This window comes from Phocoena sinus, chromosome 16, assembly GCF_008692025.1.
Source record: "Phocoena sinus isolate mPhoSin1 chromosome 16, mPhoSin1.pri, whole genome shotgun sequence".
Lineage (NCBI taxonomy): Eukaryota > Metazoa > Chordata > Mammalia > Artiodactyla > Phocoenidae > Phocoena > Phocoena sinus.
In genome coordinates this window covers 49,130,751-49,148,241 of record NC_045778.1, presented here as the reverse complement: position 1 = coordinate 49,148,241, position 17,491 = coordinate 49,130,751, and positions in this window count along the sequence as shown.

Genomic DNA, 17,491 nt, shown 5'->3' with positions numbered 1-17,491 from the left:
TTGAGATAGATTATCCTAAATTATCTCAGTGAGTTCAATGTAATCACTAGTGTCCTTATAAATAAAAAAGGTTAAAGATGGAGGCTGGAGTATCAGACACTTTCTGTATATTAACACATTTACTCCTCAAAACAATTGTGTGAGGCATGTACCAATATGAACCCCACTTTTCAGATGAGGACTGATGCCCAGAAACGACAAGTTTCTTGCCCAAAGTCAGGTGACAGTGACAGGGTATGAATTCAGGTACCTGGGCTCTAAAACTCATGTCCAAGGATGTTACCTCCATGTTAATGGACATTAGAAAATCTGGGCAGGTCCTAGTCATCTACTAACTTGATCAATCATTTAACCTTTCTGAACCTCAGATTCCTCATCTATAATCAAGGGAGTATGGGATATATGTATACATATAGCTGATTCATTTTGTTATACAGCAGAAACCTAACATGACATGTAAAGCAATTACACTCCAATAAAGATGTTAATCAATCAAGGGAATTGATGTAAATCAGAGTATTTTAAACTTTTAAACAGAATTCTTTTATTCCTACCAACTGAAATCTTATGTGGGATTCCATTTTTAAAAATTTATTTTACTGAAGTATAGTTGATTTACAATGTTGTGTTAATTTCTGCTGTACAGTAAAGTGATTCAGTTATATATATACACTGTTTTTCATATTTTTTCCCTTATGATTTATCACAGGGTATTGAATATAGAATACTGTATACTGTGCTATACAGTAGGACCTTGTTCATCCATTTTATATGTAATAGTTAGCATCTACTAATCCCAAACTCTCAATCCACCCCTCCGCCTTGGCAACTACAAGTCTGTTCTCTATGTCTGTGAGTCTGTTTCTGTTTCATGGATAAATTCATTTGTGTGTTATTTTAGATTCCACATATAAGTGATATCAGATGACATTTGTCTTTATCTGACTTGCTTCACTTAGTATGATAACCTCTAGGTCCATCTGTGATGCTGCAAATGGCATTATTTCATTCTTTTTTATGGCTGAGTAGTATTCCAATGTATATATGTACCACATCTTTATCCATTTATCTGTCAATGGACATTTAAGTTGTTTCTATGTCTTGGCTAGTGTAAATAGTGCTGCTATGAACATAGGAGTGCATGTATCTTTTTGAATTATAGTTTTGTCAGGATATATGCCCAGGAGTGGGATTGCTGGATCACATGGCAACTCTATTTTTAGTTTTTTGAGGACCCTCCATACTGTTTTCCATGGTGGCTGCACCAATTTACATTCTGTAGAATTTCATTATTAAGCAAACAAATGAAACAGAGAAGAGGATTGTTGCTTGAGTTGAAGCAAGGCAGGGAAGCTGGATCTTGCTCTCCCCGGTTTGGTCCCTGAGGTGTCACGTCAGAACCCGAAGGCACTAGGGATCACCGTTCAAGAAGCACCCAGCTGCATGGTGTCTAAGATCTCTTCTAACACTAACAGTATCTGATTCTCCATGTGACATCTTAGAAAAAAATGTGGAAGTTGAACAAATAAATTATGGACTGTCTGGCCTGATGAAACAAAGGGTATGGGCCACTTTCTCTTTGATTCTATGTCATTTTATATTTGCATTTTTGGTCTTGTTCAAACGAGTTTGGAAGCCTCTCTGTGTTGGGCACATTTCCTATTTCCAGTCCTTTGGCACTGTCCTCTCTTCCGAGGCTGAACTAGGTCTGCAGTGGGCAAATCTCCAGTGTAAAGACAGAAAAAAAGAGCATTCCAATTTTGTAAGCTGATGCATTGTAAACCCTGGGTTGGTTCTTAATTTCACGGGAGGACGAAGATTTGCTTCATGTCATTTTTCTCACTGAGTTCTTACTTTCCTCATAATGTTTAGGAAATCCAGTTGAGCTGTGTGCCTGATAAATGGTCTGAAATAACTCATCAATAGTAACACACATCTGCGGGCTTCCCTGGTGGCGCCGAGGCAGGGGACACGGGTTCGTGCCCTGGTCCGGGAAGACCCCACATGCTGCGGAGCGGCTAGGCCCGTGAGCCATGGCCGCTGAGCCTGCGCGTCTGGAGCCTGTGCTCCGCAACGGGAGAGGCCACCGCAGTGAGAAGCCCGCATACTGAAAAAACAAAAACAAACAAACAAAAATAATAATAACACATATCTGCATTGGCACTTGACAGAGACCCACACATGCCAGACTGAAAGGGACTCTAAAGGTGATCAAAGGAAAATCCATCTTTGTATTCCACATCTGTTCTTCCCGTTCTAACCCTGACCGTTTTTAAAGGAAACGTCACAAAACTGCCTTTAAGGAATTTACCCAAGAGACAAGATTCAGACCTCAAATTTCCAAAGCAACTTAGGCTATTGGCATAATGGGTGGTAGTGTTGGAAAGCTGTTGAAGTAAAAATAACTTTTTCTTTTTCCAAGTCAGCCTCACCCATATTGGCACGTATACATTCATTTGAGTCAGTTTCTTCAGAATACTGCCTCTGAGTCTGTCTAACACAAAGTGATGAAGGTGCAAATTTGTATAAACAAAAATCTTAACTTCAAAGAAGGTATAACCTAATAGAAGATAGACAAATACAGAAAAAAATATTATGAAGGGACAATTATGTATTTTAGATATATTCAATGTGTAGAGGGAAAGGAGATTCTAAGATATCAGGAGTCAAGAAAAATTTGTAGACCAGATATTGAGTTTAAGACTTAAATTATAAGTGATAGTTTTATGGATGGACAAGAAGGGGTCAGGATTCTGTGCAAAGAACAACCCAAGTGTGCACAGGCCTGGAGATAAGAGTGAGCAAAGGCATTTTCTAAGAACTGGTAAACAAAGTGTTTAGGGTCATATAGGACTTGAGGTCACAGGGAGGGGGCAGGGTAAGCTGGGACGAAGTGAGAGAGTGGCGTGCACATATATACATTACCAAACATAAAATAGATAGCTAGTGGGAAGCAGCCGAATAGCACAGGGAGATCAGCTTGGTGCTTTGTGACCACCTAGAGGGGTGGGATAGGGAGTGTGGGAGGGAGACGTAAGAGGGAGGAGATATGGGGATATATGTATATGTATAACTGATTCACTTTGTGATACAGCAGAAACTAACACACCATTGTAAAGCAATTATACCCCAATAAAGAAATTAAAAAGAAAAAAAGACTGGTGAGAGAGGGGGCAGGAAGTCAGGTCAAAAAAGGTCTTGTAAGCCAAGTGAAGGAGTTTAGATAATATTCTGTAGTGATGAGGAACCATTACGAATGTTGACAATGGTAGTGATGTGATCAGATTCATGAATTAGATAAATCCCATGACAGTATGGAGCGCAGACTCCCATGACAGCATGACTGTCTGATGGGAAGGATGGACACGTAGAAGAAAAACAGCTATTTTGTAAAGCTGTATAAATTGTTCAGATGAGATATGATGAGGGCCTGAAATGAGGCAGCAGAGTTGGTGATGGAGAGGCAAGAAGGATTCTAGCTGTATTTAGGTAGAAGAATTCAAAGAACTTGCTGATGAACTGAATATGAAGGGTAAGGAAAAAAGAAAGACTCCAGGGTAATTTCTTGGCTTGTGGTTTGAGGTATTATTAGATTCTCATTCAAAGAAGCAGAGGATGTAAATGAGAGAATGGCTTCATTCAGGATAACAGGTTCTGTTTTCACCACGTTGATTTTGAGGCATCAGCAAGATAAGTAAGAAAATTAATTGATTAGCTATTAGATTCTGGAGTTAAGAAGTGAACTTTTGTCAAGAGCTGCAGATTTTGAAGTCACAAACTTAGATTAGTTTAAGCCATGGGCATGGATGAGATTGTCCAGTTTCTGGGAGACCACAAATACTAGGCTAAAAATAGGGACCATTTCTTTTATGCACATGATTCCCGGTAAAAGTATTTTTCTTTTGGGAATGACAGAATCAGATGGTAGTGGTAGATTGGGCTAAGATTTTGAAATAATTTTGCCAGTAGTATATCTGATGAATATTGGAGGTCCTCTGAAGCACATTATTTTTCTTAACAAATGAAAATTTGGTGAAACCGGTTGAGGTGCCTCAAGATTAGTCTGTGACTCCTCAAGGGAGTCCAAGTAGAGTTGTACTTTGTACCTTGTAGAGGCTCAATCAAGATTTGTATTATTACTTTCCTTGAGAAGAGGATAGCACTTAACAACTGTAAGAAATTCTGCACAATAGAGGTCTCAGAGGGCTACTCTGAAGACTACCTAGCACCTGATTAATTAATACAAGAGAACAACATAACTGGGAATTTTCACCTCACAGAATCTGCTCAATTCTTCATTTCCCCTGTATCAGAAAACTGTCATTATAAATCAGTCTGAGAGCTGAACTATTCACTCTTTTCATTACTGTATTTTGTATTTGCGACAAATAGCTGTCATTGAAAGATGTGGCTTGGTTAAAAAAATGAATTCTTTTGACTGGAAGGCAAGGCCATATAACTAGGAATTTTTAAAAGTTAGAAAACCTTCTTGTTGTTTTTGCTTTTGTGATGACTCATTCAAATTGCTGCAGGATTTCATTGCTATACTCATCAGGCTAGATGGAGGGAAGGAAACGTGAGAAATCAAGTCCTGCCTCTAAAAACGAATCCCTCTACCGGGAGCCTTCACTGGCATCGCTAGTGTTGTTCTCCTAGTGATCCAGGTTTAAAAATCTTTCTTTTAAAAGATTACTTGATTTCTGAGTATGGACATAGTTTATTTTTTTGTAAAAATTTGGGCTACATATAAAAGAATAAAGAATAAAATAAAAATCACCTGTGCTTTATGGGGTAATTGTTAAGAGACCAAATAAGGTAAAAGTAGAGATCAGCATTGGCTTGGAGTATTGTTTTTCTCCTTTCGTGCACAGCCAAATACTACTCATCCTTCTGTCGTAGCTTAAATACTTCTTCCTTTCTCTCCTTACCAACCTTGGCCCCATTTGCTAACATTAGTGTATTCCAGTAGAGCTTGTATACTCAACAGGGGAGATGGAAGAAAGGTGGGGGGCAACCCCAGGCAAGCTGTGGAAGGTTCAAAATGTCCAATGAACAGCAGGCAGAGATTTGAAATAGGTTGGGCACATTGGTTTGTAGCTCAGTGGTGAGACCAGGCCTGGAAATAAACTAGCGATCTGCATAAATCACCAAGTGAGAGAATGTAGACAGAGAAGAGGACTGCAGGGCTGAGCAACATTTAAAAGTTGAGTAGAGGCTAAGCCTGCATAGAGGATTGAAAAGAGGTGCCTGGTGATGTCAGTCAGTCCAAGAAGGAGGACGCACCAATTCTGTTGGGTCTGTAGAGAAGTCAAGAGAGATGGTAACAGAGGGATTTCCTCATCTGAGATACTCTCTTCCTCCTCCTTGCGTGGCTCTTAACTCAGCCCTTTGATTCAGATGAATACCACTCCCTTGAGCAAATCTTCTACTGTCACTCTTTGGGGAAGTTTCTTCCAACCCACTCAACTTTCTCCAAGATAGCTCTTGCAATTTTGCTATTACTAGGCTAAACATGTGTCTCCTTTATTGGATTGTAAGCTCTTGGAGGGTAGGAACATATCTTTTTTGTTTACCATCATGTTTCCAGGACTCAGCTCTGTAATACCATAATAGTAGCTATGAAGAAATCTTTATTGAATGAGTGAATAAATAATGAACTAGACCTTTCACATTTTTCTTCCTTTCCCCCAAGTCAGGAGAGTGTATACAACTGCCTTCCCTCTTCCACAATTAATATTTTGCTGTTATTTTAAAGAATTAACGCCTAGCATGATTTGTATCTCCCTCATTCCTTGACTTCCTTTCTAGTCACGTCTCTCAGGCAGTGTACTTGGACTAGTTCTGGGTGTATCTTGAAGAAAGCCTTGATTTTTAGCTTATAGAATAATGTCTAGGGGCTTCCCTGGTGGCGCAGTGGTTAAGAATCCGCCTGCCAGTGCAGGGGACATGGGTTCGAGCCATGGTCGGGGAAGACCCCCACGAGCCGCAGAGCAACTAAGCCCGTGCACCACAACTACTGAGCCCACATGCAACAACTACTGAAGCCCGCGTGCCTAAAGCCCGTGTTCCGCAGCAAGAGAAGCTACCTCAATTAGAAGTCCGCGCACTGCATCGAAGAGTAGCCCCCGCTCGCTGCAATCAGAGAAAGCCCGCACACAGCAGTGAAGACCCAACGCAGCCAAAAATAAAAATAAATAAAATAAATACATTTATTTAAAAAAATATGTTAAGAGCACTGAAAAAAAAGAATACTGTCTAGGGCATATCTATATTCTGTGTTTCTATATATATTTTTTTAATTTTGGAGTATAGTTGATTTACAGTGTTCTCTTATCTTGTACAGCAAAGCGAATCAGTTATACATGTACATATCCACTCTTTCTTAGATTCTTTTCCAATTTAGGTTATTAGAGTATTGAGAAGAATTCCCTGTGCTATATAGTAGGTCCTTATTAGTTAGCTATTTTATATATAGTAGTGTGTATGTGTCAATCCCAATCTCCCTATTTATCCCTCCCTGCCCCCACTTTCCCTCCTGGTAACCATAAGTTTGTTTTCTACATCTGTGACTCTATTTCTGTTTTGTAAATAAGTTCATTTGCACCATATTTTTTAGATTCCACATATAAGTGATATCATATAATATGTGCCTTTCTCTGTCTTACTTCACTCAATATGACAATCTCTAGGTCCATTCATCTTGCTACAAATGACATTATTTCATTCTTTTTTATGGTTAAGTAATATTCCATTGTATATATGTACCAGATCTTCTTTATCCATTCCTCTGTTGATGGACACTTAGGTTGCTTCCATGTCTAGGCTATTGTAAATAGTGCTGCAATGAACATTGCGGTGCATGTATCTTTTCAAATTATGGTTTTCTCTGGATATATGCCCAGGAGTGGGGTTGCTGGGTCATATGATAGTTGTATTATTAGGTTTTTAAGGAACCTCCATACTGTTCTCCATCATGGCTGTATCAATTTACATTCCCGCCAACAGTGCAAGAGGGTTCCCCTTTCTCCACACCCTCTCCAGCATTTGTTGTTTGTAGATTTTTTTGATGATGGCCCTTCTGACTGGTGTGAGGTGATACCTCATTGTAGTTTTTTTTTTTTTTTTTTTTTGCGGTAGGCGGGGCTCTCACTGTTGTGGCCTCTCCTGTTGCGGAGCACAGGCTCTGGACACGCAGGCTCAGCGTCCATGGCTCACGGACCCAGCCGCTCCGCGGCATGTGGGATCTTCCCAGACCGGGGCACGAACCCGTGTCCCCTGCATTGGCAGGCAGACTCTCAACCACTGCGCCACCAGGGAAGCCCCCTCATTGTAGTTTTGATTTGCATTTCTCTAATGATTAGTGATGTTGAACATCTTTTCATGTGCTTTTTGGCAATCTGTATATCTTCTTTGGAGAAATGTCTATTTAGGTCTTCTGCCCATTTTTTGATTGGGTTGTTTGTGTTTTGATATTGAGCTGCATGAGCTGTTTGTATATTTTGGAGATTAATCCCCTGTTCACTTTGTTTGCAAATATTTTCTCCCATTCTGTGGGTTGTTTTTTCATTTTGTTCATGGTTTCCTTTGCTGTGCAAAAGCTTTTAAGTTTAATTATGTCCCATTAATTTTTTTTTTTAATTTTCATTACTCCAGGAGGTGGATCAAAAATATCTTGCTGCGATTTATGTCAGAGAGTGTTCTGCCTATGTTTTCCTCTAAAAGTTTTTGTCTAAGAGTGTGAGATGATATCTCATTGTAGTTTTTTTTTGTTTTTTGTTTTGCGGTACGCAGGCCTCTCACTGCTGTGGCCTCTCCTGTTGTGGAGCACAGGCTCCGGACACACAGGCTCAGCAGCCATGGCTCACAGGCCTAACTGCTCTGTGGCATGTGGGATCTTCCCGGACCAGGGCATGAACCCGTGTCCCCTGCATCGGCAGGTGGACTCTCAACCACTGCGCCACCAGGGAAGCCCCTCATTGTAGTTTTGATTTTCATTTCTCTAATGATTAATGATGTTGAACATTCTTTCATGTGTTCTTTGGCAATCTATATATCTTCTTTGGAGAAATGTCTATTTAGGTCTTCTGCCCATTTTTGGATTGGGTTGTTTGTTACTGAGTTGCATGAGCTGCTTGTAAATCATGGAGATTAATCCTTTGTCAGTTGCTTCATTTGCAAATATTTTCTCCCATTCTGAGGGTTGTGTTTTTGTCTTGTTTGTGGTTTCCTTTGCTGTGCAAAAGCTTTGAAGTTTCATTAGGTCCTATTTGTTTATTTTAGTTTTTATTTCCATTTCTCTAGGAGGTGGGTCAAAAGGGATCTTGCTGTGATTTATGTCACAGAGTGTTCTGCCTATGTTTTCCTCTAAGAGTTTGATAGTGTCTGGCCTTACATTTAGGTCTTTAATCCATTTTGAGTTTATTTTTGTGTATGGTGTTAGGGAGTGTTCTAATTTCATTCTTTTACATGTAGCTGTCCAGTTTTCCCAGCACCACCTATTGAAGAGGCTGTCTTTTCTCCACTGTATATTCTTGCCCCCTTTATCAAAGATAAGGTGACCATATGTGCATGGGTTTATCTCTGGGCTTTCTATCCTGTTCCATTGATCTATGTTTCTGTTTTTATGCCAGTACCATACTGTCTTGATTACTGTAGCTTTGTAGTATTGTGGGATTATATGGTTTTTATTTTTCAGTTTGTTAATGTGATGTATCACATTGATTAAGTTGCATATATTGAAGAAAACTTGCATCTCTGGGATACATCCCACTTGATCATGGTGCATGATCCTTTTATTGCATTGTTGGATAAGGTTTACTAGTATGGTCTTCTGTTACTTTTCTCTATTTTGGTAGGCTCAAAGTGGTAGAATGGAAAGAAGTTTGGAATAGGAGCTAAGAAACACATGATTTAGCTTCACCTCGGCCAATAACCAGGTGTCTCAGTGGAAGTGAGTCAAAGCTCTGGGGCTGCTTGTTTCCTTATCTGTGAAAAGCTGTATAAATGTCTTCTTGGGCTTCCCTGGTGGCGCAGTGGTTGAGAGTCCGCCTGCCAATGCAGGGGACACGGGTTCGTGCCCCAGTCCGGGAAGATCCCACATGCCGTGGAGTGGCTGGGCCCACGATCCATGGCCGCTGAGCCTGCGCATCCAGAGCCTGTGCTCCACAAAGGGAGAGGCCACAACAGTGAGAGGCCCACATACTGCAAAAAAAAAAAAAAAATGTCTTCTCACTCTATTAAAAGGTCTGTATATTTTTGTTTTTCTCATTTATGTCTCAGCATCTGTTGAGTATTCTCTACTGTAAAATGTGCTGAACATTTAAAAAATTCTTCAGTTAATATATTCAAGAAGTAGAATTTACAGTTTGCTTGGCTTTATAAACTTAAAAAAAACTGGAAATTATCTTCAGGGTTGGTGATTCCCACACCCTGATGCAATGTACACGTTTTCTTATGATCATTTTAATATGTGGTTGAATTCAGTTTGCTAGTGTTTTGTTGAGGAGTTTTGTGTCTGTGTTCATCAGGGATTGTGACCTGCAGTTTTATTTACTTGTAAAGTCTTTTTCTGGCTTTGGTATCAAGGTAATGGTGACCTTGTAAAATGAGTTTGGAAGTATTCTCTTTTCTTCAACTTTTGAACATATTTGAGAAGGAATGGCATTAATTCTTTAAGCGTTTAGAAGAATTCACCAGTGAAACCATCTGGTCCTAGACTTTGCTTTGTTGGGAGACGTTTGATTACTGATTCAAACTCCTTGTTTGTTATTGGTCTGTTAAGGTTTTCTATTTCTTCATGATTCAGTCTTAGTGTGTTGTATGTTTCTAAGAGTTTATCCATTTATTTAGAAGTTCTCCCTCCACCCCAAGACAGCCTCCCCATCTCCACTGGGGGGAAAATGGTGTTTACTCTGTGGAAATGCTACACACTATGTTATTGGGAACAGCAGATACAGTTGGGAGTGCATGGTGAAAGTGAGGCACCATATGAAAACAAGGGGATTAAATGAAAACCATACTGAAAGGTGAGATACCCTGTCCCCACACCCAGGCCTCGCTGGACTCTCTGAACACTAGCAGCCAAGCTTCTGACCTCAGGACAAAAGACGGAGATGTATCTTTGGAGAACCCGACCAAACTGAGAGCAAAGGTGCTAATCCTTGGGAGTTGCAGGAACTACATCCAACAAAACTGCTGGATCCAGAGCTCCTCATTCATAATGTGGCTTGCCAATTCACCAATTCTTTCATCCAATCAGCTTTTTAACATCTCGCTCTTAAATGAGGGGCTGCCACCAATCTCCTGGGAGAGGAGAGGGATTGGAGGTTGAATCAATCACAAATGGCCAATGATTTAATCAATCATGACCATGTAATGAAGCTCCCATTAAAAACCCAAGAGGACAGGCTTTGGAGAGCTTCCAGGTTGGTGAACATGCAGAGACTAGGGGGAGTGGTGCACTAGGAGAGAGCATGGAAGCTCTGCACCCTTCCCCTATGTAACTCTTCCATCTGGCTGTTCCTGAGTTATATTCTTTTATGGTAAACCAGTGATCTAGTAAGTAAAATGTTTCTCTGAGTTCTGTAAGCCATTCTAGCAAATTTATCGAACTTCTGATTCATAGCCAGTCACTCAGAAGTACGGGTGACAACCTGAACTTGTGACTCGTGTCTGAGTTTAAGGAGGGTGTCATTGGAACCCTGTTATTAACCCTGTAGCAGGTTAATCAGAAGAAGCAAAGGTAATAACCGGAAGCTTTTTCTGTTATTTATCAAGTTGAGGTGTCCCCTCCTATTCCTGGATCTCTGAGAGTTTTTATCATGACCAGGTGTTGAATTTTATCAAATACCTTTTCTGTATCAATGTGATCATGTGATTTTTTGTTTTTAGTCTGTTAATATGGTGGATTATATTGATTGATTTTCAAATATTGAATGAGACTTGCTTCCCTATTCTAAACCCCATTTGATCATTTTTTATATATTACTGAACTCTATTTGCTAATATCTTGTAACAAATTGTGCATCTATCTCCATGTAGGATATTACTCTGTGGTTTTCTTTTTCTGTTCTTTGTCTTGTTTAATGCCAGGGGAATGACTATTTCATGGAAAAAGTTAGAAAGTATCCCCTTTTCTCTAATATTCTGGAAGAATTTCATAGAATCAGAGTTAATTCCTCTTTAAACATTTGGTCAAATTCTTCAGCAAAACCATCTGGCTCTAGAGATTTCTTTTTTGGAGGAAGTTTCAAATTACAAATTCAGATGATCTGTGTAATATATTTTTAGTGTTATATATTTCATATGAATTTCATAGTTGTAAACAGTTTATACTTTTTGAGAAATTGGTACATTTCATCTAATTGTCAAATTTATCTGTGTGGAGTTATTCATGGTATTCCCTTATTATCCTTTTGATGTCTATAGGGTCTGTAGTGATATAGCCTGTTTCATTCCTGAGACTAGTAGTTTGTTTCTTTACTCTTTTTTTCTTTGCCAGTATTACTAGAGGCTGATTGATTTTGTTCTTCTTTTCAAAGAACCACCTTCCCCTCCATCCCATTAATTTTCTCTGTTTTTCTATTTCCGTTTGTATTTATTTCCATTCTTCTCTTTATTTCATTCCTTTTTCTTGTGTTGGGTTTATTCTCTTCTCTTTTTTTTCTAATTTCTTGAGTTAGGAGCTTAGAATATTGATTTGAGACTTTTAATTTTTTTCTAATATAAGCATTTATTGCCATAATTTTCTGTCTGAGTATTGTTTTAGCTGTGTCCCACAAATTTTGATATGTTGTATTCTCATTTTCATTGCATGTTTATACAGATATCTTAAGACTTCCTCTTTGACCCATTATTTAGAAGTGTTGTTTTATTTCCAAATGCTTGAATAATCGGAGATTTTCTGGTTATCTTTCAGTTATTGCATTTTACTTTGATTCCACTAGTGGGCAGAACACACTCAGTATGATTTTCATTCTTTTAAATTTGTTGTGGTTTGTTTTATGGCTCAGGATATGGTTTATCTTGGAATACATTCCCTGAGCACTTGAATAGAAAGTTCGACATACCTTGTTTAAGCACACTTCACTTTATTGCCCATTACAGATACTGCGTTTTCTACAAGTGAAAGGTTTGTGGAAATCCTGCATTGAGCAAACCTTTTGGCACATTCCAATGGCATTTGCTCACTTTGTGTCTCTGTGTCACATTTTAGTAATTCTCGCAATGTTTCATACATTTCATTACTGTATTTGTTAAGGTGATCTGAGATCAGTGATCTTTGATGTTACCAGTACAACTCACTGAAAGCTATGGTGATGGCTAGCATTTTTTAGCAATAAAATATTTTTAAATGAAGGTATGTACATTGTTTTTTTAAACATAATGCTATTGCACACTTAATAGACTGCAAGATAGAGTAAACATAATTTTTATATGCACTGGGAAACAAAAATTATGTGTGACTTTATTGCAATATTCTTCTTTTTTTTTTTTGCAATGGTCTGAAATCGAACCCATAATATCTCCAAGGTGTGCCTATATGATCTGCTGTTTTTGCGTGGAGCATTCTATAAGTGTTGATTAGCTCCTATAGTTTGATGATGTTATTGAGTTTTTTCTATACCTCTGATGATTTTCTGTCTAGTTTTTTCATCACTAGTTGAGAGAAGGATGTTGGGGTCTCCAGCTGTATCTGTGGATTTCTCTCTTTTTTCTTTTCTCTCATTTTTTACTTTACATGTTTTTGAATATCTCTTATTTGGTGCATACAAATTTAGGATTACTGTGTCTTCTTAGTGAATTTATCCTTTCATCATTATATAATATCCCGCTCTGTCCTTGGTAAATTTCTTTCCCTTTGTCTAATATTAATATAACTATCCCTGCTTTTTTTTAAACTAATATTTGCAAGGTATATCTTTCCATCTTTTAAAATTTCAGCCTCTCTATATTTTATATTTAAGGTGAGTTTCTTATAGAAAGTATATAGGTTAGGCCATGTTTTCTCTTGTAGTTGTAGTTGTTCTTTTTAACCAACTGCCAATCTTTATGTTTTAATTGGTATATTTAGACCATTACTTTTCATGTAATTAGTGATGTTTTAGAAATGCCATTTTTTGGTAGGCTCTCTCCTTTTTATATGTCTCTTTCTCTTCTTCACTGTTGTTTATTTGACCATTTTTAGATTCCCATTTGGTTTATTTGAAGTGTTTTTGAGTGTATCTCTCTTTGTGTAGCTTTTTTAGTAGTTGATCTAGGTATTAAGTTACACACACATAACTTACCACAGTCTACTGGTGTTAACATTTTACCTGTTTGAATGATGTGTGAAAATCTCCCCCTCTTTACATCCATTTACCCTTCACAGTTGTAAAATAATTGTCTTAAATAATTCTTACATGTACATTGAGAACCACTTGCTAGTGATATTAATTCTGCTTCAACCAACAAACATAATTTAGGAAACTCAAGAGAAGAAAGTCTATTATTATTTTCCTATATTTTTGTTCTATTCATTGTTCTTTCCTCCTTCCTGATGTTCTGCAATTCCTTATTTTATTATTTCTTTCTGTTTAGAGAATTTTCTTAGCCATTCTTTTTAGGGTACATCTGCTGGTGACAAATTCTCTTATTTTCCCTTCATCTGAGAATATCTTGATTTTCCCCTTCATTTATGAAGGATATTTTCACTGGTTATAGAAGTCTGGATTGACAGTTCTTTTCTTTCAGCACTTGTATAATCCTGTGCTACTTCTGGCCTCCACAGTTTCTGATGAGAGATCTACTGTTTTTTTCTGTAGTGTTTGACTGGGTTAGAACACTTACTGGCTAAAAATTTTATATCTTGGTAAGCTGTTCCTTTCCTGGCCCTTTGACTAGAAAGGACCAGGACTCTTATTTCCTTGGGAGCTTTTTTTGTATCTTCCCAGTGCCATTTCCTGGTTACTGGCTTCTCTAGCATCTGGTTTGGGATATGTGAGTCAAAAAGAAAAACCCCAGGGAACTCAAAACTATGTCACCTCCTTAAGCCCCTAGCCAGATTGCCTTCTTCACTTTACCATTCAGAGTCTTCTTACATTTGTTTACATATAAGGTCAATCATTTTTAGCTGTACTTAGTTGGAGGACTAGGAAAAAAATGTCTACTCCACCTGTTAAGGAAGCAGAAGTGGGGAACGAAGCTGAGGACATTCAGAGCCAGCTTTCATTGGAATTGAGTCAGGTTAAACAAAAAAAGGGAAAAGGGCCAAGAAAATTCATAGGACTGGAGCTGTGAGGACTAATTCTTATTTTTCGCTGACTGTTGGTTTGTGGTTTAGCCTAATTTAAAAGCCCAGGCCCAAATCCTGTATGACCTTAAATGGCTTCCTGGCAAAATCTTCAAATTTCTTTGAATGGACTGTTTAATTTGTGTGCATACTTTGTGTGTGCATGTGTGCTCAACATTCAGGCACAAGCATGTTCAACATGCACACGTGTGTGTCAGGGAGTGCAGTGGTAGTAATGGAGATACAAGACTGGGTGAAAAAATAACATCGAAGTAACTTTACTTCAACCTGCTTTTTTTCAGGAGGATTCTAAAAATATTGAAGATTTTTAAGTGCCTGTTGTTTATTTGCATTTAGAAAAGAAGGTCATATCATTTAAGAAAATAGCCTTAAATAAAGGATTTGTTTAATTATGAGGTGTGATATAAGGGTCAAATAGATCAAAATATTTTAAGTGGATCACAGTCTATCTTTGCATCACGATTAGTTGCATAAAATATGCAGAAATATAATGGCCAGTCTTCAAAATCATGACCTCCAAAGTGATGAAAACCAGAAAAAGAAGCAATTAAGTCAGAAAACAAAGATTTAATACTTATACAGAAATTGTTAGTGATTACTAGGTTGAAGTCATTCTAGTGCCAATTCATTTAACAATGGTTGAAAAGTTAAGCAATATATAGTCTATAGCAAAAGTCCAGGAAAAATCTGGTCAGCTTGACTGATTGAAGCATAACTGAAATTTCTAATTTAGAATTTAGAGATGCAGAGACTTCAGTGGTTACCAATATAAGAATTATTGGTTCTACTTCTCAGCCCCTCACTAATTAATTTTGACTTTTGAACTGAAGGGAGCTGTGCTTGTCTGTAAAACAAATCATCCCGTTGTTAAACAATTCAAAAAATTACAAAGTAACATTCCCCCTAATATATTCACATCTGTAAATTTGGCCACTGGAGAGGAAGTGACATCGTAGTGGCCAGGACAGTGAATCTGCAGTCACAAAGTTCAAGTCGACATTCTGGCTCTTCCATTCACCAGCTTTGCTCCCTCGTAACACTTAATCACTTTTTGGCGGTTTCCTCCTCCTGTATGAAATTGGAACAAAATATCATTTCTAGCCTATGGGGCTGTTACGAGATTTCAAGAAACATCGTGAAAGAGCCTTGGAAATCAGCAAATGTTAAATACATAGAAGCATTATTGCTCATTCTAATAGACTTACATAAAAATAAGTCTTCAAGCTCATCCACATTCACAATGTGACTTAATTTTAGTAAGTCAATGATCATAAGATTATACGCTAAAGGCTCATAAATCACCTACTACATAAGCAATTTCAGGATTCTGCTACGAATATTAGAAGCTTATAAAATCTGTAATTTACAGCATTTTGCCTTTTTTTCTCTCTTTCAAGTATTATTTGCCAGTCTCTACCTATCTGGCAATGCCCCCATTCTCTCAAATTCAAGGGTACAAACTTTGAATTATAAAATGAATAAATTCTGGGAATTCTAATGTCCAGCATGGTGATTATAGTTAACAATACTCTATTATACACCTGATTTGCTAAGACAATAGATCTTAAGTGTTCTTATTAACATACACACACACACACACAAACACACATACACACACAAATGTAAGGTGATGGAGGTGTTAATTAGCTTGATTATGGTAATTATTTCATTGTGTATACTTATATAAAATCATCATCCTAAACATAGACAATTTTTATTTATCAATTATACCTCAGTAAAGGTGGGGGGAAAACAGTGGATCTACCATCACGTCAACTATCTGAGGGATATGCCATTTTCAAAGGAATCAGAGCTTCTTCTAATATTTTATGTTTGGTATTTCTGAGTCTTTTTGAAGCCAAAGTTAAATTAAGTGGGAAAGTACAAGATAGGACCCAAACCCTCAAAATAACTTCAAATCTTTCTTTTGGTCTGAAAATTATTGATCTAAATTGAGGCAGAAATAAACTAGGGATTATGCTTCTTTACCTTCTCTATGACTTCTGGAAAGTTCTTGGCACTGAGAGACCATGGGTTAAAGGGAATATTTAAAAATAAAAGTTCACATAGTGTTTGGCCTGAACCTGAAATATCTAGTCTGATATCACTCAACTGAATTATTTAGTCTGATATTTTTTATTGATCAGAGAAATGACTAGTATCTCCCAGGGTCCAGGGCCCAGTGATGGTATCTAACTAGCTGTGATAGTCCAGATGTGTGGCTGCTTCTCTGACTCAAGTGCCTTGCTCCTGCCTGGTTTTAATGCAGATTGTCTCTGCAAGGCAGGGAGAAATGAACAGAGTTGGCCTAACATGGAGGTAGACCAGGCAGCCTATCACATAGGGTATGATAATGTAAATGAGTTTGAAGGGCAACATCCATGGCTGTACATCCATGAATGCAATGTTTACAAATATGTGATCTCTTTAAATCTTGTGAAGAAGCTATTACAGTTATAGTATTTAATATATTGACAAAGAAACTGAGACCCTTAGGAGTTAAGAAAAGTGAGCAAGAAAGTGGCAGATATGGGTCTCAAACTCAGGTCTTATGATCTCCAACTCATCTGACACCACTGATCCCTTAAACACATATTGCTCTGTGTTGTAGCTCACATTGTTGTTAGTTTTTAAAACTCTGGTATTAAATAGTTGTTCTTATTTATAGTCTCCCAAAGTTGGGTATAAGAGCCAGGCGTGCTATTTCTTTATTTTTCCCCAAGCACCTAACATGTACCCTTATAACAAAGTGTTTGTGAAAAAATTTCTACTGAGTTATAGTTAGTGTATTATCTCATTAGCATCAGTTGGTATTTAGCAGACATCAGGATGTACACATTTTGACAGGTAAGAGAGGTATAAATCCTGAGCAAAGGACATAGACAGAAATAATATGAAATTCTGGGAATTATGAAGTTAAATTCATAAGGGGAGCTGAGGTTGGGCTCCTGGAGGAACTGCTGAAGAAGGAAAAACAGCTGAATGATAAGAGTGTATCTGAGGTGGAAGTGATACAGTACAATATTTTACCATCTGGCCAATAGACCGTAGGTATAAAGAAGAACTTAAGGAGAATTAAAGGACAAAGTCCTTTTGAGGATTTTGTCTTTTATTCTGATCTTGTTACTTTTTCCTCATGAGCACTCTTTTCTGCCAAATCTTTGAGTTAGGGGATGTCGCTACAGATTCTTCTCCATCCTC